This window comes from Panulirus ornatus, chromosome 38 (assembly GCF_036320965.1).
Source record: "Panulirus ornatus isolate Po-2019 chromosome 38, ASM3632096v1, whole genome shotgun sequence".
Lineage (NCBI taxonomy): Eukaryota > Metazoa > Arthropoda > Malacostraca > Decapoda > Palinuridae > Panulirus > Panulirus ornatus.
In genome coordinates, this window is record NC_092261.1 from 9726 (window position 1) to 36966 (window position 27241).

Consider the following 27241-nt stretch of genomic DNA (forward strand, 5'->3'; position numbering starts at 1 on the left):
ACATCTCTCTTACACTTACATTACTTACACGATCAAACCACCTCACACCACATATTGTCCTCAAACATCTCATTTCCAGCACATCCACCCTCCTGCGCACAAATCTATCCATAGCCCACGCTTCGCAACCATAAAACATTGTTGGAACCACTATTCCTTCAAACATGTTGGAACCACTACTCCTTCAAACATAGCCATTTGTGCTTTCCGAGATAATGTTCTCGACTTCCAAACATTCTTCAAGGTTCCCAGAATTTTCGCCCCCTCCCCCACCCTATGATTCACTTCCGCTTCCATGGTTCCATCCGCTGCCAGATCCACTCCCAGATATCTAAAATACTTTACATCCTCCAGTTTTTCTCCATTCAAACTTGCCTCCCAAATGACTTGACCCTCAACCCTACTGTACCTAATAACCTTGCTCTTATTCACATTTACTCTTAACTTTCTTCTTTCACACACTTTACCAAACTCAATCACCAGCTTCTGCAGTCTCTTACATGAATCAGCCACCAGCGCTGTATCATCAGCGAACAACAACTGACTCACTTCCCAAGCTCTCTCATCCACAACAGACTGCATACTTGCCCCTCTTTCCAAAACTCTTGCATTCACCTCCCTAACAACCCCATCCATAAACAAATTAAACAACCATGGAGACATCACACACCCCTGCCGCAAACCTACATTCACTGAGAACCAATCACTTTCCTCTCTTCCTACACATACACATGCCTTACATCCTCGATAAAAACTTTTCACTGCTTCTAACAACTTGCCTCCCACACCATATGTTCTTAAAACCATCCACAGAGCATCTCTATCAACTCTATCATATGCCTTCTCCAGATCCATTAATGCTACATACAAATCCATTTGTTTTTCTAAGTATTTCTCACATACATTCTTCAAAGCAAACACCTGATCCACACATCCTCTACCACTTCTGAAACCACACTGCTCTTCCCCAATCTGATGCTCAGTACATGCCTTCACCCTCTCCATCAATACCCTCCCATATAATTTCCCAGGAATACTCAACAAACTTATACCTCTGTAATTGTTATTATTATTATTATTATTATTATTATTATTATTATTATTATTATTATTATTATTATTATTAAATGTGTGTGGATGTAACCAAGATGAGAAAAAAGGAGAGATAGGTAGTATGTTTGAGGAAAGGAACCTGGATGTTTTGGCTCTGAGTGAAACGAAGCTCAAGGGTAAAGGGGAAGAGTGGTTTGGGAATGTCTTAGGAGTAAAGTCAGGGGTTAGTGAGAGGACAAGAGCAAGTGAAGGAGTAGCACTACTCCTGAATCAGGACAGGAGTTGTGGGAGTATGTGATAGAGTGTAAGAAAGTAAATTCTAGATTGATATGGGTAAAACTGAAAGCTGATGGAGAGAGATTGGTGATTATTGGTGCATATGCACCTGGGCATGAGAAGAAAGATCATGAGAGGCAAGTGTTTTGGGAGCAGCTGAATGAGTGTGTTAGTGGTTTTGATGCACAAGACCGGGTTATAGTGATGGGTGATTTGAATGCAAAGGTGAGTAATGTGGCAGTTGAGGGAATAATTGGTATACATGGAGTGTTCAGTGTTGTAAATGGAAATGGTGAAGAGCTTGTAGATTTATGTGCTCAAAAAGGACTGGTGATTGGGAATACCTGGTTTAAAAAGTGAGATATACATAAGTATACGTATGTAAGTAGGAGAGATGGCCAGAGAGCGTTATTGGATTACGTGTTAATTGATAGATGCATGAAAGAGAGACTTTTGGATGTTAATGTGCTGAGCGGTGCAACTGGAGGGATGTCTGATCATTATCTTGTGGAGGCGAAGGTGAAGATTTGTAGGGGTTTTCAGAAAAGAAGAGAGAATGTTGGGGTAAAGAGAGTGGTGAGAGTAAGTGAGCTTGGGAAGGAGACATATGTGACGAAGTACCAGGAGAGACTGAGTACAGAATGGAAAAAGGTGAGAACAAAGGACGTAAGGGTAGTGGGAGAGGAGTGGGATGTATTTAGGGAAGCAGTGATGGCTTGCGCAAAAGATGCTTGTGGCATGAGAAGCGTGGGAAGTGGGTTGATTAGAAAAGGTAGTGAGTGGTGGGATGAAGAAGTAAGATTATTAGTGAAAGAGAAGAGAGAGGCATTGAGACGATTTTGGTGTGGGAGGCAAGTTGTTAGAAGCAGTGAAAAGTTTTTATTGAGGATGTAAGGCATGTGTACGTGTAGGAAGAGAGGAAAGTGATTGGTTCTCAGTGAATGTAGGTTTGCGGCAGGGGTGTGTGATGTCTCCATGGTTGTTTAATTTGTTTATGGATGGGGTTGTTAGGGAGGTGAATGCAAGAGTTTTGGAAAGAGGGGCAAGTATGCTGTCTGTTGTGGATGAGAGAGCTTGGGAAGTGAGTCAGTTGTTGTTCGCTGATGATACAGCGCTGGTGGCTGATTCATGTAAGAAACTGCAGAAGCTGGTGATTGAGTTTAGTAAAGTGTGTGAAAGAAGAAAGTTAAGAGTAAATGTGAATAAGAGCAAGGTTATTAGGTACAGTAGGGTTGAGGGTCAAGTCATTTGGGAGGTAAGTTTGAATGGAGAAAAACTGGAGGAAGTAAAGTATTTTAGATATCTGGGAGTGGCTATGGCAGCAGATGGAACCATGGAAGCAGAAGTGAATCATAGGGTGGGGGAGGGGGCGAAAATTCTGGGCGCCTTGAAGAATCTTTGGAAGTCAAGAACATTATCTCGGAAAGAAAAAATGGTTATGTTTGAAGGCATAGTGGTTCCAACATGTTTGAAGGAATAGTGGTTCAAACAATGTTGTATGGTTGCGAGGCGTGGGCTATGGATAGAGTTGTGCGCAGGAGGGTGGATGTGCTGGAAATGAGATGTTTGAGGACAATATGTGGTGTGAGGTGGTTTGATCGTGTAAGTAATGTAAGTGTAAGAGAGATGTGTGGAAATAAAAAGAGTGTGGTTGAGAGAGCAGAAGAGGGTGTTTTGAAATGGTTTGGTCACATGGAGAGAATGAGTGAGGAAAGATTGACCAAGAGGATACATGTGTCGGAGGTGGAGGGAACGAGGAGAAGTGGGAGACCAAATTGGAGGTGGAAAGATGGAGTGAAAAAGATTTTGAGTGATCAGGGCCTGAACATGCAGGAGGATGAAAGGCGTGCAAGGAATAGTGAATTGGAACGATTTGGTATACTGGGGTCGATGAGCTGTCAATGGATTGAACCAGGGCATGTGAAGCGTCTGGGGTAAACCATGGAAAGTTTTGTGGGGCCTGGATGTGGAAAGGGAGCTGTGGTTTTGGTGCATTATTACACGACAGCTAGAGACTGAGTGTGAACGAATGGGGCCTTTGGTATCTTTTCGTAACGCTACCTCGCACACATGAGGGGGGAGGGGGTTGTTATTCCATGTGTGGCAAGGTGGCGATGGGAACAAATAAAGGCAGACAGTATGAATTATGTACATGTGTATATATGTATATGTCTGTGTGTGTATATATATGTGTACATTGAGATGTATAGGTATGTATATTTGCGTGTGTGGACGTGTATGTATATACATGTGTATGTGGGCGGGTTGGGCCATTCTTTCGTCTGTTTCCTTGCACTACCTCACTAACGCGGCAGACAGCAACAAAGCAGAATAAATGAATATAACATTATTATTATCCCTGGGGATAGGGGAGAAAGAATACTTCCCACGCATTCCTCATGTGTCGTAGAAGGCAACTAAATGGGACGGCAGGGGGGGGGGGGCTAGAAACCCTCCACTCCTTGTATTTTAACTTTCTAAAAGGGGAAACAGAAGGAGTCACGCAGGAAGTGCTCATCCTCCTCGAAGGCTCAGATTGGGGTGTCTAAATGTGTGTGGATGTAACCAAGATGAGAAAAAAGGAGAGATAGGTAGTATGTTTCAGGAAAGGAACCTGGATATTTTCCCTCCGAGTGAAACGAAGCTCAAGGGTAAAGGGGAAGAGTGGTTTGGGAATGTCTTGGGAGTAAAATCAGGGGTTAGTGAGAAGACAAGAGCAAGGGAAGGAGTAGCACTACTCCTGAAACAGGAGTGGTGGGAGTATGTGATAGAGTGTAAGAAAGTAAACTCTAGATTGATATGGGTAAAACTGAAAGTTGATGGAGAGAGATGGGTGATTATTGGTGCATATGCACCTGGGCATGAGAAGAAAGATCATGAGAGGCAAGTGTTTTGGGAGCAGCTGAATGAGTGTGTTAGTGGTTTTGATGGACGAGACCGGGTTATAGTGATGGGTGATTTGAATGCAAAGGTGAGTAATGTGGCAGTTGAGGGAATAATTGGTATACATGGGGTATTCAATGTTATAAATGGAAATGGTGAAGAGCTTGTAGATTTATGTGCTGAAAAAGGACTGGTGATTGGGAATACCTGGTTTAAAAAGCAAGATATACATAAGTATACATATGTAAGTAGGAGAGATGGCCATAGAGCGTTATTGGATGTTAATGTGCTGAGAGGTGCAACTGGAGGGATGTCTGATCATTATCTTGTGGAGGTGAAGGTGAAGATTTGTAGAAGTTTTCAGAAAAGAAGAGAGAATGTTGGGGTGAAGAGAGTGGTGAGAGTAAGTGAGCTTGGGAAGGAGACTTGTGTGAGGAGGTACGAGGAGAGACTAAGTACAGAATGGAAAAAGGTGAGAACAAAGGATGTAAGGGGAGTGGGGGAGGAATGGGATGTATTTAGGGAAGCAGTGATGGTTTGTGCAAAAGATGCTTGTGGCATGAGAAGCGTGGAAGGTGGGCAGATTAGAAAGTGTAGTGAGTGGTGGGATGAAGAAGTAAGATTATTAGTGAAAGAGAAGAGAGAGGCATTTGGACGATTTTGCAGGGAAATAAAGCAAATGAGTGGGAGATGTATAAAAGAAAGAGGCAGGAGGTCAAGAGAAAGGTGCAAGAGGTGAAAAAGAGGGCAAATGAGAGTTGGGGTGAGAGAGTATCATTAAATTTTAGGGAGAATAAAAAGATGTTTTGGAAGGAGGTAAATAAAGTTCGTAAGACAAGGGAACAAATAGGAACTTCAGTGAACGGGGCTAATGGGAAGGTGATAGGAAGTGGTGGTGATGTGAGAAGGAGATGGAGTGAGTATTTTGAAGGTTTGTTGAATGTGTTTGATGATGAGAGTATCAGATATAGGGTGTTTTGGTTTAGGTGGTGTGCAAAGTGAAAGGGTTAGGGAAAATGATTTGGTAAACAGAGAAGAGATATTAAAAGCTTCGCCGAAGATGAAAGCCGGCAAGGCAGCGGGTTTGGATGGTGTTGCAGTGGAATTTATTAGAAAAGGGGGTGACTGTGTTGTTGACTGGTTGGTAAGGTTATTTAATGTATGTATGATTCATGGTGAGGTTCCTGAGGATTGGCGGAATGCTTGCATAGTGCCATTGTACAAAGGGGACAAAGATGAGTGCTCAAATTACAGAGGTATAAGTTTGTTGAGTATTGCTGGGAAATTATTTGGGAGGGTATTGCTTGAGAGGGTGAAGGCATGTACAGAGCATCAGATTGGGGAAGAGTAGTGTGGTTTCAGAAGTGGTAGAGGATGTGTGGATTAGGTGTTTGCTTTGAAGAATGTATGTGAGAAATACTTAGAAAAGCAAATGGATTTGTATGTAGCATTTATGGATCTGGAGAAGGCATATGATAGAGTTGATAGAGATGCTCTGTGGAAGGTATTAAGAATATATGGTGTGGGAGGCAAGTTGTTAGAAGCAGTGAAAAGTTTTTATCGAGGATGTAAGGCATGTGTACGTGTAGGAAGAGAGGAAAGTGATTGGTTCTCAGTGAATGTAGGTTTGCGACAGGGGTGTGTGATGTCTCCATGGTTGTTTAATTTGTTTATGGATGGGGTTGTTAGGGAGGTGAATGCAAGAGTTTTGGAAAGAGGGGCAAGTATGCAGTCTGTTGTGGATGAGAGAGCTTGGGAAGTGAGTCAGTTGTTGTTCGCTGATGATACAGCGCTGGTGGCTGATTCATGTGAGAAACTGCAGAAGCTGGTGACTGAGTTTGGTAAAGTGTGTGAAAGAAGAAAGTTGAGAGTAAATGTAAATAAGAGCAAGGTTATTAGGTACAGTAGGGTTGAGAGTCAAGTCAATTGGGAGGTAAGTTTGAATGGAGAAAAACTGGAGGAAGTGAACTGTTTTAGATATCTGGGAGTGGATTTGGCAGCGGATGGAACCATGGAAGCAGAAGTGAATCATAGGATGGGGAGGGGGCGAAAATTCTGGGAGCCTTGAAGAATGTGTGGAAGTCGAGAACATTACCTCGGAAAGCAAAATGGGTATGTTTGAAGGAATAGTGGTTCCAACAATGTTGTATGGTTGTGAGGCGTGGGCTATGGATAGAGTTGTGCTGGAAATGAGATGTTTGAGGACAATATGTGGTGTGAGGTGGTTTGATCGAGTAAGTAATAATAGGGTAAGAGAGATGTGTGGTAATAAAAAGAGTGTGGTTAAGAGAGCAGAAGAGGGTGTTTTGAAATGGTTTGCTCACATGGAGAGAATGAGCGAGGAAAGATTGACAAAGAGGATATGTGTCAGAGGTGGAGGGAACGAGGAGAAGTGGGAGACCAAATTGGAGGTGGAAAGATGGAGTAAAAAAAGATTTTGAATGATCGGGGCCTGAACATGCAGGAGGGTGAATGGCGTGCAAGGAATAGAGTGAATTGGAACGATGTGGTATACTGGGGTCGACATGTTTTCAGTAATTGTATAGACGGGGCATCAAGTTAGATAGGTGCTTGTGATTTACATAAATTCTGCAGTTTCAAGTTACTGACATAGCCCTTGTCAATAATGGAGGGATTTCAGTGGAATCTGTGGAAGTCGTAGTGGTGGCTTTTAAGAAATGAAAGAATTAAAGATTTTAGGACAAAAGGCTCCAAGACTTCAGTCAAAATCCAGGCAGTTATAGATTTTTGATGCCTCTTCTCTATGCCATCTGCAAAAAGCAACTGACTCAGTTCCTCAGCCCCACATCCTTAGCAGACAGCATCCCTGTCCCTTTCTCCAAAAACCTGACACTTACCTTCCTCACCATCCTGTCCAGGAACAGATGAAGTAGCGAAGGCAACATTAACCATCCCTGTTAGAGACTCACCTTCACTGGGAGCCACTCCTCCATTCTAGTCAAACATGACATACTGACTTACCCTCCTGGTAAAAAACTCACCACTGTACTTAATAGCTTTCCTACCACACTATATTTGTAGCAGCTTTCATAGGTCATCTCTGTCAACCTTATCATGTACTTTCTCCACATCTATAAATATCACAAACTAATCTTTCTCAGTGTCCAAATATTTCTTGCACTAAGTAAACATCTTGTCCAAACATTACTATTACCACCACTAAAGTCACACTGAATCTCACTAATCAGATGTTCTGCACATGTCACCACCCTCTCAGCCATCACTCTGTAAACTTACCAGGTACACTTAACAGACTTATACTTCTATAACTCAAAAACTTTTTGTAACCCTTGCCCTTATACAAGGGCACCATGCATGCACTCTGCCAGTTCTCTGGCATCTCGCCTCGTGTCACACAAACATCAAACAGCTTGACAAGTCAAATGAGATACTCAACTAATAATCCTTCCCCTCCTGCTGCTTTGCTAAACTAATTTAATACAAGAGTTTCACAATATCCTTTTTATTTACCGTGACAGCCAACATGACTGTCTCACTAAGCACATCACCTCGTGTTAAATTCATGAGCTTTATCCCTGTCTCCCAACACACCCTAAGCTATCCTCACTCCTCACATCTCTTCCTTGTCCCATCTTCTCCCTTCACATTTGTCTCATCTGCTCCCTTCACATTTGCCCCATCTGCTTCCTTTACACTTACCCTGTCTGCTTCTTCACCTTTGTCTCATATGCTCCCTTCACTCTTGCCCCATCAGTTCCCTTCACACGTTCCCACTGTTCTCTTTGCTCTTGCCCCATCTGCTCCCTTTACACTTGCTCCATCTCACTTTATACTTGTACCCACTGTTCTCTTCACTCTTGCTCCATCTGCTCCCTTGACACTTGCCCCATCTCACTTCACACTTGTTCCCACTGTTCTCTTCACTCTTGCTCCATCTGCTCCTTCACACTTGCCTCATCTGCTCTCTTCACACTTGCCCCACCTGCTCCCTTCATTCACTCTTGCTCCATCTGCTCTCTTCACACTTGCCCCATCTGCTCCCTTCACTCTTGCTCCAGCTGCTTCTTTCACACTTGCCCCATCAGCTCACTTCACACTTTTGCCCACTGTTCTCTTCACTCTTGCCTCATATGCTCCCTTCACTGTGCCCCATCTAATCTTCACTGTTGCCCCAGTAACTCCCTTGACTGTTGTCCCATCTGCTCCCTTCTCTCTTGTCCCATCTACTCCCTTTACTGTTTTCTATCTGCTCCCTTCACTCCTGCTTCATCTGTTCCCTTCACTCTTGTCCCATCTGTACCCTTCACTGCTGCACCATATGCTCTCTTCACTGTTGCCCCATATGCTCCCTTCACTCCTGCTCCATCTGTTCCTGTTGCTCATGTCCCATTTGCTCCTTTCACTGTTGCCCCGTCAGTTCACCTTCACTCCTCTCCCATCAGCTTCTTTCACTCTTGCCCCATCTTCCTCCTTCACTGTTGCATCATCTGCCTCTTTCATTCTTGCCCCATCTGCCTCCTTCACTCTTGCACCACCTGTTTGCTTCACACTACTAATCCTCCCAAACTATTTTCTTGTTCGCTCTCAAGTTCAACATTCTTTCACCCCATTTCTCATGTTGCAGAAGGTAGTAGACTAGCACCAACCAGTAAAGTACTACTGCCACGGTGTTGGAAGGAATACTGACAGTGGTATGGTGCCCTAACACTGCAGTGGCTGTCACATTCCTTACCTTGTCCCAGGGTGCTGTCCTTCCTCTCTGCCTCATATACATGGGGAATGCTTAAACTCAATCCACAAACAAACTTTCTTCACACCCCTAAACACTCTGTGAGAAATAGTTCATGGGATTCTTTAGGCTAATTCAAAAATTTCCTTTACATCTGAGGATGGGAGAATAATAAAGCTATCTAAACAGCTCCTGCATGTCGTATGAAAAGATCAATAGTGGCGAAAGCAGGGTGGCTGGAAACCTTCCCCTCTTCCATCTTGTTTTCCAAAGACAGCAGCAAAAAAGGAATCCATGTGAGGACTTGCCAGCAATGAAACCAAGATGTTCTACCTTTGAATGAAACAAAGATGAGGGGGGGGGGGGAAGAAGAATAGATTAGGAATGTCATACGGTTGAAGTCATGGGTTAGTAAGAGGACAGAAATGAAAGAAGGGAAGGCACTTCTGATAAAGGTTCTATGTGAAAGACTGTAAGAGAGTGAGTTTGAGACTGTCATAGGTTAGAATGAAAGTAGGTTATGAAAGATAGACAACTGCAAGAGCATATGCATCTGGAACTGAAAAAAGTGAAGGTGGAAAGAGTGTACCTTGGGTGGGACTAAATGAATGCTTTGGTTGTTATTATGCAAGACCGTTAAGGGATCTAAATGCAAGGATGGGTAATATAGCAACTGAGGTTTATGAGGATCTGTGGCATAAATGAGAATTGTAAAAGGCTTGTTGTGTGCTGAGATGAAGGACCGGTGGAATGTCACAATTCTTCTCGGATGGCAAGTGTTAAAGTCTGTGGTCGGTATCAGAAGAGAGGAAATGACATCAGTGTGAATGAAGTGGCAAAATTAAGCATGTTCAGAAAAGAGGTCTGTGTACTGCAACAGCAGGGGAGACTGAGCAAAGAACAGAATAAGGTGGGAGTAAAGAAACCTGTGTGTTACAACAGCAAGGGAGACTGAGCAAAGAATAGAACAAGGAGGAGGTAAAGAAACCTGTGTGTTACAACAGCAAGGGAGGCTGACCAAAGAATAGAACAAGGTGGAAGTAAAGAAACCTGTGTGCTAAAACAGCAAGGGAGACTGAGCAAAGAATAGAACAAGTTGGGAGTAAAGAAACTAGGGGAGTTGAAGAGGATTGGAAGGATATCAGGGAACAATGCTTAAATCAATAGATGGAGTGTTTGAATTGTGGGAGTATGAGAAACAGGAGTAAGAGGTGGAATGAGAAAGTTAAACTGTTTGTCAGTGAGAATGGAGCAGTGGAAGGAGGCTACATATGAAGAAGGAATGCAAGTGATTGGAAGAAGTATGAAAGTACGTAGCCAGAGATTGAAACCAGCAAGGTATGAAGGAGTGCAAATGATCGGGAGAAGTATGAAAGTATGTAGCAAGAGGTTAAGACTAGCAAGGTATGAAGAATGCAAGTGATTAGAAGTATGAAAGTAAGTAGCAAGAGGTAAAGACCAGCAAGGTGTGAAGGAGTTCAAGTGATTGGGAGAGGTATGAAAGTATGTAGCAAGATATTAAGATCAGCAAGTTATGAAGGAGTGCAAGTGATTGGAAGAAGTATGAAAGTATGTAGCAAGAGGTAAAGACCAGCAGGTTATGAAGGAGTGCAAGTGATTGGGAGAAGTATGAAAGTGTGTAGCAAGATATTAAGACCAGCAAGTGATTGGAAGAAGTATGAAAGTATGGGGCAAGAGGTTAAGAGCAGCAAGGTATGAAGGAGTGCAAGTGACTGGGAGAAGTATGAAAGTATGGGGCAAGAGGTTAAAAGCAGCAAGTTATGAAGGAATGCAAGTGATTGGGAGAAGTATGAAAGTATGTGGCAAGAGGTTAAGACCAGCAAGTTATGAAGGAATGCAAGTGATTGGGAGAAGTATGAAAGTATGGGGCAAGAGGTTAAGACCAGCAAGTTATGAAGGAATGCAAGTGATTGGGAGAAGTATGAAAGTATGGGGCAAGAAGTTAAGAGCAAGGTATAAGAGCTGAAATAGACTAAACATTAGTGGAAATTTTCTGTGATTCTGAGGAGGACTTATTTAAGCAATTAATAACTTCTATGTGATGTTATTGTAGTTTTCTACTATGAAATAATGTTGAAAACTCATTCATCAATAGAAGTTTTTTTTTCATACTATTCGCCATTTCCTGCATTAGCGAGGTACTGTTAAGAACAGAGGAATGAGCCTTTGAGGGAATATCCCCACTTGGCCCCCTTCTCTGTTCCTTCTTTTGGAAAATGAAAAACAAGAGGGGAGGATTTCCAGCCCCCCACTCCCTTCCCCTTTAGTCGACTTCTACAACACGCAGAGAATATGTGGGAAGTATTCTTTCTCCCCTATCCCCATGGGTTAATATTGTTCATGGTGAGATGAGAAACACATGAAGGATTCATATTTCCAATGACAGCAATATAGGATTAATGTTTTTGACAAGTAATATCTGAGGTAGAACTAATTTTTTCATACAATTATTGGTATAGGAATCTTGAGCTTTCTACGGAAAGTGCTCGTAGTCTTTGTTTTTCCAAACACAGGTGACCAGGTCCCTTTATTCAGATGATAAACATACCTGCATAAAGCCCAAAGATGAAGCATCAACGCCACTTTTCATCAACTGTCCATTTCAGGCAACTCGTCCTTCTTTCAAACTGGCTGTAGCTGTTCCATCTCAAAAATGGAGAAAACAGTTACAATGATAGGTCACAACTGTTCACATTACTGATCCCATTAAGTTCAAAATTTATCACTATGAAAAGAAACATTCATCAGGTGTGTGGTTAACCTGAGTTGTTAACTTAGAGCAAAGGTGCTCCTGAGCCCAATACCCCCTTACAAACCTTTTGTTGTCAGTTTTCCAGCAGAACCTTACATACCACAACAGCAGCCAGTACAGTCTGGTACACTGCTCACAAACTTTGTCAAACACTTCCCTTAACCCTTAAATGACAAGTATTTCTAATGACTACTCACACTCGCAGAAAGAATATCCTTTATAAGTTGACAGAACTGGCATGCAGAAAAAAAAAAATCTACCTCTCTGTTGACCTAATAAATTATTCAGCAAGCAGGAGGAAGGTGGGTAACCTGCACATCTGAGGCAACCCTACCTCAGGACAAGATTGGAGGTCATGGAAGGCCTATTTGTGTTTTCCTGAACTTGACATTATACTCTACTTTCTCTTTTTACACTAGCATAGCACTAGTGTTGAATAATATGAACATGTATTTAAGTATTAGACTATGCATGCTAAATGAACTGCTAATATAAATGAAACTTTTTCAGTAATTTTCTTTTTTTAACATCATGGCAGTGCTAGGTACAGACAAACAACAGCCTCATTTGCACACATCCACTCTCCATCTACCATGTATAATGAAAACAAAGCCCACCATCCACAGCCAAACCCTAAAGACTATTCAATGATGTACTTTAATAGCCTCTACATCCTGGTTCAGCCCACTGACAGTATATCCCCCTCCCATATACAACTTGAAATCATTCTATCTCATGCATGACTCTCATCTTCCTAAACCATCAGACCCAGATATCCCTATTTCACTTAATGCCTCCTTTCCTTCCTGGACTCTCTTTCCCTCTTCCTTCTTCCACTTCTAACATGCAGAATTCTTCTTCATTATTCTTCTTTACTCATCTCCATATACCCGAGCCATTTCGGCACAACCGAATCAGCCCTCTCAATCATACTCTGATTATTACTACATCTCTCTTATACTATAATTTCTTATGCAATTAAACTGTCCAATATCACATATTGTCCTCCGGTTTTTCAATTCCAACATGCCTGTCTTCTTCCATTCTTTTGCATTAATGGTATGACCCACACCTATATGACACTATCAGGAATATTATGTCTTCAAATATATCCTTTCTTTGCCTTGACAGACAAGATCATCTCCTTCCACACAATCCTCAATGTACCCATGACTTAGCCCTCTCTCCTACCCTGAAACTTACTTCAGCCCCAAATGTTTCATCTACTGCCAACTCCAACCCTAAGTATCTAAAGCACTCCACTTCCTCTAGGTCCTCCCCGTTCAGACCACTCTCAAACCATTCTGTCTATCTCCTTCCTGCACCCTATCACGTTGCTTCTGCTCACATTCCCTCTCAACATTCTCCCAAACTGTCATGTGGAAGAAATAACCTTGCATAACTATGCTTCATTTTTTATATATATATAACCTTAGGTTGATTGAAACTTCGGTAAAAATTACCAGGAAAGGAATAGGACACTTTTAAACAAAAAAAACCTAAAATATCCCTCCATAAATTGCTAGTCACTCCCACTCATAACACTGAATCTAACTAGAAAGTGTAATACACTATCCATAAATATATCCATGTCATTCACCACCAACATGCATGCACCTGTGTATGAAGGAAAAGGAGAGTGTAAAAATAAGCAAAAGTCAAAGAAATATACAAAGCCTTCCATATTCTTCCCACTCACTTATCACTGTCATTCTTTCATACATGTTTGCCATTACACACATAAGTAAAGATGAACCAGGAACAGGTGAAAAATATGGCTGAATCTGCTCATATCCTCATTAGCTTTCATGCGTAATGCACCGAACCCAAAGCTCGCAATCCACAATCAGGACCCACAGATTTTTCCATGGTTTCCTGTGACAGCTTCATAGGTCTTGGTTCACCCCACAGAAAGCACATTATCCTTGGTGAAACAAGTTACTTATATTTTGCTCTATACCTTTCACATCTCACGCTCTCCTGCATGTTTATGCCCCAAGCCTTCAAAACATATTTTACTCCATTCTTCCACCTCCTCCTTGGTTTATCCCTTTCCCTTGTTCCTTCCACTTCTGACATACATACCCTCTTATTCAACTTTTCCTCATTCATCCTCTCCATATGTTTAAACAATTTCAGCACAGCTTTTCAACTCTCTCATACATACTTCCCTTACCACCACGCCTGTTTCTTACCTTATTTCTTATTCAATCATATTACCACACACTATTTACTGTCCTCAAACATTGATTTCCAACACATTCACCTTGTGCCTTACATTTTTGTCTAAAACCCACACCCCACATGAATACACCACTAACCTGATTACTTTAACATCAAACATACCAATCTTTATTCTTGAAGACAGTGGCATTTCTGTCCACATATTCCTCAATGCACCCTAATCCTTTGCCCCTCACCCACTCTATTAGCTCACTTCAGCTCCCATGGTTCCAATCACTACCATATCCACTCCCACCAGGTGTCTAAAACACTCCACTTTCTTAATGTTTTCTCCATTCAAAATCGCACTCCATACAACCTTTCTTTATTCACTGCTAAACCTAATAACCTTGCTTTTATTCACATTTACTCTCACTTCTTCCTGTCAAACACTCTCCCATACTCAAACACCAGCCTCTGCAGTCTTGAATCTGCCACCAGTGCAGTATTATTATCAAACAACAACTGACTCACCTCCCAGGCACCCCCACCCAGAACAGACAGCATACCTGCTCCTCTCTCCAAGATCCTTGCATTCACCTCCTTCACCACCCCACCCACAAACAGATTAAAGTCAAGGTGACATCACACACCTCTCCTACAGACCCATTTTCACTTTGAGTCACTCACTTTTTTCTCAACCTTTTCCTCTACAAGCCCTACTCACTGTTTCTATCAGCTTTCCTCAATGCTCCATATATATGTAGCATTTGCCACAAACCCTCTCTCTCAAATGTATCATATGCTTCCTCCAAATGTATATAACACACATGCAAATCCTGTTTCTGTAATTATTTCTCACACACATTCTTCATAGCGAACATCTGATCACGCATCTTTACAACTACTAAACCCACAATGTTCTTCCCGGTCTAATGCACTGTGCATGCCACCACCCTCTCCATCACCACTTTTTCTACAACTCATAAATTATGCTAAACAAACTTATACCTCTGTGACTCAAACACCACCTTTGTCCCGCTTGACCAATCCTCAGGAACCTCACTGGGATTCATACTCATAATGAACATCCTAATGAATCAGTAACAACACTATTACTTCCTTTCTTAAGAAATTCAACACCAATACCATCCACTCCTCCTGCCTTGCTGTATAAAGAAGTACAAACTGAGGAGAAAAAATGTAAAAGCCAAGAAAGAAACAACAAATCTCCATCTTCACTTCTTAACAAGAGTTATGAAATAAGCAAGACACACCTACTTAATCCCTCAAGAGCAGTGGATCAGGCCAACTCAAAAGTATTCATACAACTTTTAGAGTATTTTTTGTTACTTTTAAATAATATCAACCGTTCCATGAGGATATTTTTCTTTCACTATGGAAAAAGAACAAAGGAACAAATACCACTTTATGGTTTAAACTCCCCGAAAGCACAAACTCAGCTACTTCCAGATTGCAATCCTTTTTTCTTCGTGTCTCTCACAACCAAGTGCATAAGTACTAAAAATCATCCACCTCTTATATTCTCCTTTCGTTCTACTCCTCTTTAATCCTGAACATAAGTCCTTATATTCTTTAACATAGTCTGACAGCTGATTCTTCATTAGAAAAGCCATCCCTCCTTTACATTTGCCCTCTCTCTTCAAACTCTAAACTTTAACACATAAACACGAGCAAAATATACCTTCTTTCCCTTCTTTCACCTGTGTTTCATTAAGAGCCAAAACATCCAGGTGAATGTCACCAAACAGAGCTCCTATCTCACCTTTCTTTTCTTTCTAGTTACAATCATAGACATTAAGAGTTTTTATCCTGTGTCTTCAATGAAAAATCATCACTTAGCTCCTACCTGTAACATGTTACGGTTTTAAAGTGATAATACACCTTCCCACTCCCATCCCTGTTCATCATCTCCTGTGATATGTAGGAGACACATGTAATGTTCTTACTTCCTTAAAAGGGGTGGTAGTGGGGTGCTGGAAATCTTTTACTTTTCCAAAAGAAGGAAAAGAGACTGGGCTTAGTGAGGATTTTTCCCTCTGAGACTCAGTCATCTGTTCTTCACACGACCACCCTAATGTGAGAAATTATGAATATTTTTTTTTTTTTTTTTTTTTTTTGCTTTGTCGCTGTCTCCCGCGTTTGCAAGGTAGCGCAAGGAAACAGACGAAAGAAATGGCCCAACCCACCCCCATACATGACAAAGCAGCAGGAGGGGAAGGATTATTAATTGAGTATCTCATTTGACTTGTCAAGCTGTTTGACGTTTGTGTGACATGAGGCAAGATGCCAGAGCACTGGCAGAATGCATGCATGGTGCCCTTGTATAAGGGCAAGGGTGACAAAAAGTTTTTGAGTTATTGAAGTATAAGTCTGTTAAGTGTACCTGGTAAGTGAACAGAGTGATGACTGAGAGGGTGGTGACATGTGCAGAACATCTGATTAGGGAGATTCAGTGTAGTCGACTTTAGTGATGGTAATAGTGATGTTTGGACAAGATGTTTACTTAGTGCAAGAAATATTTGGAGACTGAGAAAGATTAGTTTGTGGTATTTATAGATGTGGAGAAAGTACATGATAAGGTTGACAGAGATGACCAATGAAAGCTGCTACAAATATAGTGTGGTAGGAAAGCTATTAAGTACAGTGATGAGTTTTTTACTAGGAGGGTGAGTCAGTATGTCATGTGTGACTAGAATGGAGGAGTGGTTCCCAGTGAAGGTGAGTCTCTAACAGGGATGGTTAATGTTGCCTTGGCTGCTTCATCTGTTCCTGGACAGGATGGTGAGGAAGGTTGCCAGGGTCTTGGAGAAAGGGACAGGGATGCAGTCTGCTAAGGATGTGGGGCTGAGGAATTGAGTTGGTTACTTTTTGCAGATGGCATAGGTCTGGTGGCTGACTCTATGGAGAAACTTCAGAAGTTGTTTTCAGAGTTTTGTAGAATATGAAAGGAGGAACTTGAGAGTTAATGTGAATGTAAGGTAATGGGGTTTGGCAAGGGGTGTGCGTGTAACCTTAAGTGGGAGTACCTAGAGGAAGTTGAGTGTATTAGATATTTGGGAATGAACTTTGGTGCATATGGCAACAAGGAGGCTAAATTGAGTCACTGGGCACACAAAGGAATGTGTGTAATAAGAGGTCATTGTCTGCAGTGGCAAAGATGGGTATGTTTGAAGGTACTTTATAGTTGTCCCCAGGATGATGTATAGATACGAGTTTAAGGCTGTGTATGCAAAGGAAAGAAAGAGGCTGTATGTTTGGAAATTAAATGTTTGGGGACGATATTGTGTGACATGGCTTTATTTTGTAAGAAATAACATTGTTTCTCCCTGCTTATGGTAAGCTGTCATTCTTTACATGATTAGTCAGTCTCCCTCCACTTATCATTCTTAAATATTTGATTTTCAACATATCCATCCTTTTCCTTTCCTTTGCATTCACTTCCATACAACTCTTATGCGACTCCTGTTACTTCATGTGTTCATTACCTATCAGTGCCTACTTCAACATATTGCCAGAATGGCTGTGCTAGCAGGAAGCACTTCACTGTCTGTGTTCCTTGATGCGTATAATTGTATCTCTCCGATGCTGTACACATCTCATAACTATCAATCCAAGGTCATCTGGGTTCAAACTCATTTATTTGGTTTTCTTTTAACTGTTTCTGTAGTTATTCCATATTTATTTTTTTATTATTATACTTTGTCGCTGTCTCCCGCGTTTGCGAGGTAGCGCAAGGAAACAGACGAAAGAAATGGCCCAACCCCCCCCCTACACATGTATATACATACGTCCACACACGCAAATATACATACCTACGCAGCTTTCCATGGTTTACCCCAGACGCTTCACATGCCTTGATTCAATCCACTGACAGCACGTCAACCCCGGTATACCACATCGCTCCAATTCACTCTATTCCTTGCCCTCCTTTCACCCTCCTGCATGTTCAGGCCCCGATCACACAAAATCTTTTTCACTCCATCTTTCCACCTCCAATTTGGTCTCCCTCTTCTCCTCGTTCCCTCCACCTCCGACACATATATCCTCTTGGTCAATCTTTCCTCACTCATTCTCTCCATGTGCCCAAACCACTTCAAAACACCCTCTTCTGCTCTCTCAACCACGCTCTTTTTATTTCCACACATCTCTCTTACCCTTACGTTACTCACTCGATCAAACCACCTCACACCACACATTGTCCTCAAACATCTCATTTCCAGCACATCCATCCTCCTGCGCACAACTCTATCCATAGCCCACGCCTCGCAACCATACAACATTGTTGGAACCACTATTCCTTCAAACATACCCATTTTTGCTTTCCGAGATAATGTTCTCGACTTCCACACATTCTTCAAGGCCCCCAGAATTTTCGCCCCCTCCCCCACCCTATGATCCACTTCCGCTTCCATGGTTCCATCCGCTGCCAGATCCACTCCCGGATATCTAAAACACTTCACTTCCTCCAGTTTTTCTCCATTCAAACTCGCCTCCCAATTGACTTGACCCTCAACCCTACTGTACCTAATAACCTTGCTCTTATTCACATTTACTCTTAACTTTCTTCTTCCACACACTTTACCAAACTCAGTCACCAGCTTCTGCAGTTTCTCACATGAATCAGCCACCAGCGCTGTATCATCAGCGAACAACAACTGACTCACTTCCCAAGCTCTCTCATCCCCAACAGACTTCATACTTGCTCCTCTTTCCAAAACTCTTGCATTTACCTCCCTAACAACCCATCCATAAACAAATTAAACAACCATGGAGACATCACACACCCCTGCCGCAAACCTACATTCACTGAGAACCAATCACTTTCCTCTCTTCCTACACGTACACATGCCTTACATCCTCGATAAAAACTTTTCACTGCTTCTAACAACTTTCCTCCCACACCATATATTCTTAATACCTTCCACAGAGCATCTCTATCAACTCTATCATATGCCTTCTCCAGATCCATAAATGCTACATACAAATCCATTTGCTTTTCTAAGTATTTCTCACATACATTCTTCAAAGCAAACACCTGATCCACACATCCTCTACCACTTCTGAAACCACACTGCTCTTCCCCAATCTGATGCTCTGTACATGCCTTCACCCTCTCAATCAATACCCTCCCATATAATTTACCAGGAATACTCAACAAACTTATACCTCTGTAATTTGAGCACTCACTCTTATCCCCTTTGCCTTTGTACAATGGCATATATTCCATATATGTTTCATATTTCTCGTGTTATTGCATTGAAAAATCTCACCAACTTTTTTGCTAGACTCAGATATTTTATTGTCGTGACATCATATTTTATCGAGTATTCCTTCCAACTTTATAATTTTGTATCATCCTTGCTGATTTGCTTTTGAATCTTGGGCATTTTTCCTGTTGTCTTCAGCTTGCTACCATGCTAATATTATCATGTGTCTTTACCTTCTTTCCAGGCTGTACAGTTTGAGTTCTTTTTACCTTTTGTGGCAGTCCATTTCTTTTCAGGCATGTTTGATTCCATTTTGTTTGACTGTTGATCGTACAGTGTACTCAGTTTTGCCCTTTTATATAGATTGAATATTTTCATCATTAGCGTTCTTCTCATGGTGCAGTTTCTCATTATAGAACCACTCATTATTTGGTTTGAGGTTACTATTTTATGAATATATTTTTTGAGTTCTACATTCTTATTTATTGTAACTCCTAATATAATATTTTCTTCACTCTCTGTCTTTTCCTTTTCAGCCTTTGCTGGGAGATGCTTGTACATTGTTAACCATTGCATGGCTTATTTGTGTGAATTTCTAATCATCAAACTCCATTAGGTTCTTTTCTGCCCAGTATACATTATGTTTAGGTCTTTTTTTGCAGTTTTTCTTTGTTTCCAGCCCTGTGTCATTATTCAGTCTTGTGTCATACACAGTAATCCAGACTGTATTCTGCTTTACTTTTTCGCTTATATCTGAGATCATTGTTACAAATTATATTGACACTAGAGTTGTTCCTTGAATTGGTCTCAAAAGAATATTATCTTCATCTCACAATGCTCCATTTGCTGCCATTCTGACTTTAAGAAACTGATTCAGTTTTCACCTTCTTTCCACCTCCAATTTGGTCTCCCTCTTCTCCTCGTTCCCTCCACCTCCGACACATATATCCTCTTGGTCAATCTTTCCTCACTCATTCTCTCCATGTGCCCAAACCATTTCAAAACACCCTCTTCTGCTCTCTCAACCACGCTCTTTTTATTTCCACACATCTCTCTTACCCTTACGTTACTTACTCGATCAAACCACCTCACACCACACATTGTCCTCAAACATCTCATTTCCAGCACATCCATCCTCCTACGCACAACTCTATCCATAGCCCACGCCTCGCAACCATACAACATTGTTGGAACTACTATTCCTTCAAACATACCCATTTTTGCTTTCCGGGATAATGTTCTCGACTTCCACACATTTTTCAAGGCTCCCAAAATTTTCGCCCCCTCCCCCACCCTATGATCCACTTCCGCTTCCATGGTTCCATCCGCTGACAGATCCACTCCCAGATATCTAAAACACTTCACTTCCTCCAGCCTCTCACCATTCAAACTCACCTCCCAATTGACTTGACCCTCAACCCTACTGTACCTAATAACCTTGCTCTTATTGACATTTACTCTTAACTTTCTTCTTCCACACACTTTACCAAACTCCGTCACCAGCTTCTGCAGTTTCTCACATGAATCCGCCACCAGCGCTGTATCATCAGCGAACAACAACTGACTCACTTCCCAAGCTCTCTCATCCCCAACAGACTTCATACTTGCCCCTCTTTCCAAAACTCTTGCATTTACCTCCCTAACAACCCCATCCATAAACAAATTAAACAACCATGGAGACATCACACACCCCTGCCGCAAACCTACATTCACTGAGAACCAATCACTTTCCTCTCTTCCTACACGTACACATGCCTTACATCCTCGATAAAAACTTTTCACTGCTTCTAACAACTTTCCTCCCACACCATATATTCTTAATACCTTCCACAGAGCATCTCTATCAACTCTATCATATGCCTTCTCCAGATCCATAAATGCTACATACAAATCCATTTGCTTTTCTAAGTATTTCTCACATACATTCTTCAAAGCAAACACCTGATCCACACATCCTCTACCACTTCTGAAACCACACTGCTCTTCCCCAATCTGATGCTCTGTACATGCCTTCACCCTCTCAATCAATACCCTCCCATATAATTTACCAGGAATACTCAACAAACTTATACCTCTGTAATTTGAGCACTCACTCTTATCCCCTTTGCCTTTGTACAATGGCACTATGCAAGCATTCCGCCAATCCTCAGGCACCTCACCATGAGTCATACATACATTAAATAACCTTACCAACCAGTCAACAATACAGTCACCCCCTTTTTTAATAAATTCCACTGCAATACCATCCAAACCTGCTGCCTTGCCGGCTTTCATCTTCCGCAAAGCTTTTACTACCTCTTCTCTGTTTACCAAATCATTTTCCCTAACCCTCTCACTTTGCACACCACCTCGACCCAAACACCCTATATCTGCCACTCTGTCATCAGACACATTCAACAAACCTTCAAAATACTCATTCCATCTCCTTCTCACATCACCACTACTTGTTATCACCTCCCCATTTACGCCCTTCACTGAAGTTCCCATTTGCTCCCTTGTCTTACGCACCCTATTTACCTCCTTCCAGAACATCTTTTTATTCTCCCTAAAATTTACTGATAGTCTCTCACCCCAACTCTCATTTGCCCTTTTTTTCACCTCTTGCACCTTTCTCTTGACCTCCTGTCTCTTTCTTTTATACTTCTCCCACTCAATTGCATTTTTTCCCTGCAAAAATCGTCCAAATGCCTCTCTCTTCTCTTTCACTAATACTCTTACTTCTTCATCCCACCACTCACTACCCTTTCTAAACAGCCCACCTCCCACTCTTCTCATGCCACAAGCATCTTTTGCGCAATCCATCACTGATTCCCTAAATACATCCCATTCCTCCCCCACTCCCCTTACTTCCATTGTTCTCACCTTTTTCCATTCTGTACACAGTCTCTCCTGATACTTCTTCACACAGGTCTCCTTCCCAAGCTCACTTACTCTCACCACCTTCTTCACCCCAACATTCACTCTTCTTTTCTGAAAACCCATACTAATCTTCACCTTAGCCTCCACAAGATAATGATCAGACATCCCTCCAGTTGCACCTCTCAGCACATTGACATCCAAAAGTCTCTCTTTCGCACGCCTGTCCATTAACACGTAATCCAATAACGCTCTCTGGCCATCTCTCCTACTTACATAAGTATACTTATGTATATCTCGCTTTTTAAACCAGGTATTCCCGATCATCAGTCCTTTTTCAGCACATAAATCTACAAGCTCTTCACCATTTCCATTTACAACACTGAACACCCCATGCATACCAATTATTCCCTCAACTGCCACATTACTCACCTTTGCATTCAAATCACCCATCACTATAACCCGGTCTCGTGCATCAAAACCGCTAACACACTCATTTAGCTGTTCCCAAAACACTTGCCTCTCATGATCTTTCTTCTCATGCCCAGGTGCATATGCACCAATAATCACCCACCTCTCTCCATCAACTTTCAGTTTTACCCATATTAATCGAGAATTTACTTTCTTACATTCTATGACATACTCCCACAACTCCTGTTTCAGGAGTATTGCTACTCCTTCCCTTGCTCTTGTCCTCTCACTAACCCCTGACTTCACTCCCCAGACATTTCCAAACCACTCTTCCCCTTTACCCTTGAGCTTCGTTTCACTCAGAGCCAAAACATCCAGGTTCCTTTCCTCAAACATACTACCTATCTCTCCTTTTTTCACATCTTGGTTACATCCACACACATTTAGGCACCCCACTCTGAGCCTTCGAGGAGGATGAGCACTCCCCGCGTGACTCCTTCTTCTGTTTCCCATTTTAGAAAGTTAATACAAGGAGGGGAGGATTTCCGGCCCCCCGCTCCCGTCCCCTCTAGTCGCTATACCTAGTTTTCACCTTATATTTAATATATTGTTTTGCCACTTTCTCTTATAACACTAGTTTACTGTATCAAATGCTGTAGCAAAATCAAGAAAAACACTGTCCATCCTCTTTCTCTGTAGTAGAGTTTTGAATTAGTAGTTGTGTGGTTGTAAATGAAGTCCAATTGAGAAGTTTAACAAGGTTGTCTTGGATGTGGTATAGGCAACTGGAAAAACGAGGGAAGAAAGACTGACAAAGAGGAGATATACTGTATGTATGTCAGAAGCAGAGGCAACAAGGGGTAGGAAAATACTGAGAGGGGGTTGGAAGGATGTAGTGAACATGGCTTTAGGATACCAGGGCCAGAATATTCAATAAAATGTGAGGCATGCATTGGGCAGAATGAAGTAAATCAGTGTGGCATTTGGGACACAACTTGCAGTCAGCAGACTAAACTAAGTTAAATAAGGTGTTGAAGGCTAATCGTAGAGTGGTCTTTAGACCTTAGCTGTTGATGATGGCCTCCAGTTTTGTTGCACAATGCATGACAGCAAGAGATTGATTTTTCTTTAAGCAGGAAAGGCAGTTAAGAAAAAAAAAAAAAGCATATGCAAGACAGTGTTTTAAAGTGCTTTGTTGCATGTGTGGTGTCCCAGCTTCCAGTTGTGGGAGATGGGACATTTTCCTTACATTGATGGTCTTCAGTACTTGTATGGACGGGGCATCAAGTTAGATAGGTGCTTGTGATTTACATAAATTCTGCAGTTTCAAGTTACTGACATAACCCTTATCAATAATGGAGGGATTTTAGTGGAATCTGTGGAAGTCGTAGTGGTGGCTTTTAAGAAATGAAAGAATTAAAGATTTTAGGACAAAAGGCTCCTAGACTTTAGTCAAAATCCAGGCAGTTATAGATTTTTGATGCCTCTTCCCTTTTTATATGTATATGGAAAAAATGTTGAATGTTTGTACAGGTCTGCTTACCTTATCATTGTGATCCACAGTAATAGTAGGTTCGATGCATAGATTAGTAGTTTCTTAGGTCTTCAAGATACTGATCCTCCATGTTTCAGTCTTTGGATGCATAGTTAACACAATGCCTTTAGGCACCTCTCATGCAGGCAAGATAATTGGGTTCATGTGTCCATTGTGAATCACAGATGGCTTCTTTGAAGCTGACATGAGTCATGTGATCTTACTTAACCTGGGGGTGCTAGGCATGTGCTTGATTCCCAGATGTTAATTCTCCTTAAGGTACTTTTGCAGAAATGGGTGGAGAAGGCTAAGGGCACGTGCAGAGATACTAAGGATGAGATAAATTTCTGCTTGAAGGCTTGCCAGGAGGAAGGTTTTTGAGTGTAAAGTTGGAGGGTGAACATTGCTCTGTAATGCCTTAGCAAATTACACGTGTATATGGCTTCATATCCTTAGGGATGGGGAGAAAGAATACTTCCCATGCATTCCTCACGTGTCGTAGAAGGCGACTAAAGGGGACAAGAGCACGGGGCTAGAAACCCTCCCCTCCTTGTATTTTATCTTTCTAAAAGGGGAAACAGAAGAAGTCAGGCGGGGAGTGCTCATCCTCCTCGAAGGCTCAGACTGGGGTCTCTAGATGTGTGTGGATGTAACCAAGATGAGAAAAAAGGAGAGATAGGTAGTATGTTTGAGGAAAGGAACCTGGATGTTTTGGCTTTGAGTGAAACGAAGCTCAAGGGTAAAGAGGAAGTGGTTTGGAAATGTCTTGGGAGTAAAGTCAGGGGTTGGTGAGAGGACAAGAGCAAGAGAAGGAGTAGCACTACTCCTGAAACAGGAGTGGTGGGAGTATGTGATAGAGTGTAAGAAAGTAAACTCTAGATTGATATGGGTCATAGTGATAAGTGATTTGAATGCAAAGGTTAAGGCAGTTGAAGGAATAATTGGTGTACATGGGGTGTTCAGTGTTGTAGATTTGTGTGCTGAAAAAGGACTGGTGATTGGGAATACCTGGTTTAAGAAGTGAGATATACATAAGTATATGTATGTAAGTAGGAGAGATGGCCAGAGCGTTATTGAATTATGTGTTAATTGATAGGCACATGAAAGAGAGACTTTTGGATGTTAATGTGCTGAGAGGTGCAACTGGAGGGATGTCTGATCATTATCTTGTGGAGGCAAAGGTGAAGATTTGTAGCGGTTTTCAGAAAAAGAGAGAATGTTGAGGTAAAGAGAGTGGTGAGAGTAAGTGAGCTTGGGAAGGAGACTTGTTTGAGGAAGTACCAGGAGAGACTGAGTACAAAATGGAAAAAGGAGAGAGCAAAGGATGAAAGGGGAGTGGGGAAAGAATGGGATGTATTTAGGGAAGTAGTGATGGCTTGCGCAAAAGATGCTAGTGGCATGAGAAGCGTGGGAGGTGGGCAGATTAGAAAGGGTAGTGAGTGGCGGGATGAAGAAGTAAGATTATTAGTAAAAGAGAAGAGAGAGGCTTTTAGATGAGTTTTGCAGGGAAATAATGCAAATGACTGGGAGATGTATAAAAGAAAGAGGCAGGAGGTCAAGAGAAAGGTGCAAGAGGTGAAAAAGAGGGCAAATGAGAGTTGGGGTGAGAGAGTATCATTAAATTTTAGGGAGAATAAAATGATGTTTTGGAAGGAGGTAAATAAAGTGCGCAAGACAAGAGAACAAATGAGAACATCGGTGAAGGGGGCTAATGGGGAGGTGATAACAAGTAGTGGTGATGTGAGAAGGTGGAATGAGTATTCTTAAGGTTTGTTGAATGTTTTAGATGATAGAGTGGCAGATATAGGGTGTTTTGCATGAGGTGGTATTTGAAGTGAGAGGGTTAGGGAGAATGATTTGGTAAACAGAGAAGAGGTAGTAAAAGCTCTGCGGAAGATGAAAGCCGGCAAGGCAGTGGGTTTGTATGGTATTGCAGTGGAATTTATTAAGAAAGGGGGCGACTGTGTTGTTGACTGGTTGGTAAGGATATTTAATGTATGTTTGACTCATGGTGAGGTGCCTGAGGATTGGCAGAATGCATGCATAGTGCCACTGTACAAAGGCAAAGGGGATAAAGGTGAGTGCTCCAATTACAGAGGTATAAGTTTGTTGAGTATTCCTGGGAAATTACATGGGAGGGTATTGATTGAGAGGGTGAAGGCATGTACAGAGCATCAGATTGGCGAAGAGCAGTGTGGTTTCAGAAGTGGTAGAGGATGTGTGGATCAGGTGTTTGCTTTGAAGAGTGTATGTGAGAAATACTTAGAAAAGCAAATGGATTTGTATGTAGCATTTATGGATCTTGAGAAGGCATATGATAGAATTGATAAAGATGCTCTGTGGAAGGTATTAAGAATATATGGTGTGGGAGGCAAGTTGTTAGAAGCAGTGAAAAGTCTTTATCGAGGATGTAAGGCATGTGTGCGAGTGGGAAGAGAGGAAAGTGATTGGTTTTCAGTGAATGTCAGTTTGCAGCAGGGGTGCGTGATGTCTCCATGGTTGTTTAATTTGTTCATGGATGGGGTTGTTAGGGAGGTGAATGCAAGAGTTTTGGAAAGAGGGGCAAGTATGCAGTCTGCTGTGGATGAGAGGGCTTGGGAAGTGAGTCAGTTGTTGTTCGCTGATGATACAGCGCTGGTGGCTGATTCGGGTGAGAAACTGCAGAAGCTGGTGACATGGAGAGAATGAGTGAGGAAAGATTGACAAAGAGGATGTATGTGTCAGAGATGGAGGGAACGAGGAGAAGTGGGAGACCAAATTGGAGGTGGAAAGATGGAGTGAAAAAGATTTTGAGTGATCTAGGCCTGAACATGCAGGAGGGTGAAAGGCATGCAAGGAATAGTGTGAATTGGAATGATGTTGTATACCGGGGTTGATGTGCTGTCAATGGATTGAACCATGGCATGTGAAGTGTCTGGGGTACCATGGAAGGTTTTTGTGGGGCCTGGATGTGGAAAGGGAGCTGTAGTTTCGGTGCATTATACATGACAACTAGAGACTGTGTGTGAACGAATGTGGCCTTTGTTGTCTTTTCCTAGCACTACCTCGCGCACATGCGGGGAAGGGGGTTGTCATTTCATGTGTGGCGGGGTGGCGACTGGAATGAATAAAGGCAGCAAGTATGAATTATGTACATGTGTATATATGTATATGTCTGTGTATGTGTATGCATACGTTGAAATGTATAGGTGTGTATATGTGTGTGTGTGTGGACTTGTATGTATATACATGTGTATGTGGGTGGGTTGGGCCATTCTTTCGTCTGTTTCCTTGCACTACCTTGCTGACGCGGGAGACAGCGACAAAATATAATGAGTATAATAATAATCATTGTGCTGTTTTTTCTTCTT